Source organism: Mastomys coucha, unplaced genomic scaffold (genome assembly GCF_008632895.1).
Source record: "Mastomys coucha isolate ucsf_1 unplaced genomic scaffold, UCSF_Mcou_1 pScaffold21, whole genome shotgun sequence".
In the NCBI taxonomy this organism is placed as follows: domain Eukaryota; kingdom Metazoa; phylum Chordata; class Mammalia; order Rodentia; family Muridae; genus Mastomys; species Mastomys coucha.
Genome location: NW_022196904.1, coordinates 20,416,628 through 20,417,903, shown reverse-complemented (window position 1 = coordinate 20,417,903; position 1,276 = coordinate 20,416,628). Strand labels below are relative to the sequence as shown.

The following is a 1,276-nucleotide window of genomic DNA, read 5'->3' as shown; positions in this document are numbered from 1 at the left end:
AGAATGGCTAGGATAAAAAACTCAGGTGACAGCAGATGCTGGAGAGGGTGTGGAGAAAGAGGAACATTGCTTCATTGCTGGTGGGATTACAAACTGGTACAACTACTCTGGAAATCAGTTTGGTGGTTCCTCCGGAAATTGGACATGGTTCTACCGGAGGACCCAGCTAATACCACTCCTGGGCATATACCCAAAAGATACTGCAACATGCAATAAGGACACATGTTCCACCATGTTCATAGCAGCCTTATTTATAATAGCCAGAACCTGGAAGCAACCCAGATGTCCCTCAACATCTGGATACAGAAATTGTGGTACATCTACACAATGGAGTACTACTCAGCTATTAAAAACAATAAATTTATGAAATTCTTAGGTAAATGGAAGGATCTGGAGAATATCATCCTGAGTGAGGTAATCCAATCACAAAATACCAAACACGGTATGCACTCTCTGATAAGTGGTTATTAGCCCAGAAGTTTGGAATATTATTATTATCATTATACTTTTAATTATGTGCATGTATATGAGTACCAGTGTCTGAAGTCAGATCCCCTAGTGGTGTGAAATGTCATAGGTACTGGGAGCTTAGGATGAGAAGTGCATGCTTTTACAGCAGTGAACTGGCACTGAAGCCCCAGAGACAACAATTTTCCAGGTGATTTAAAGAATGAGGACATTAAAAAAAAAAAAGAATGAGGACATTGTTCTAAAATGTAGATGAGGTGATTCAAAAGAGGACACTAGTAGATATTCAACTATTTAACCAAGTTTTGGATTAGAACATTACTCCAGGCTTTTAGCGTTCAAGCCAGGAGTGTAGCAGCGACTCATATATTTAGATGGTTAGGCATCTAGGAAGGCCAAGTCCAGTTGTCTTGATACTTGTTTGAGATTTGAATCGGTTTTCTTCAGCCTGGGATGGTTCAGGGTATAAGGTGTGGGACACACCTGTCAAACATTGTTTTGATGTAGGCTATGGGTGTTTGGGAAAACAGTCCATCCAGAGGACTGCACAACTTTCCTTGGTTGAAGGTGCCTGTATACTCATTCCTGAATCTAAATGGGACAAGCAGGTGACTCTTGTGCCATTGTGTGAGTGGGATATTTTGGAAGAGTCGTGTGTACGGGTTGAATAACTTTACTGGCCTTGGATTTGTAGAATCAGGTAGGTGTTCAGGAATGGAGGAAAGGGCCTGAGGTAGTCACTTGTCTCCCTTGGGCATGTGTCTCAACTTCCAGGAGGACCACACAGAGGATTTGTTAGAGATTAAGC

General features: G+C 41.7%; 1 protein-coding gene across 1 annotated transcript in view; it reads right to left on the bottom strand.

Moving 5' to 3' along the window:
* Positions 1-1,276, bottom strand: part of LOC116100316 (cytochrome P450 2A12-like) — a 16,832-nt gene that overhangs the window by 5,234 nt on the left and 10,322 nt on the right. The window lies entirely within an intron of this gene.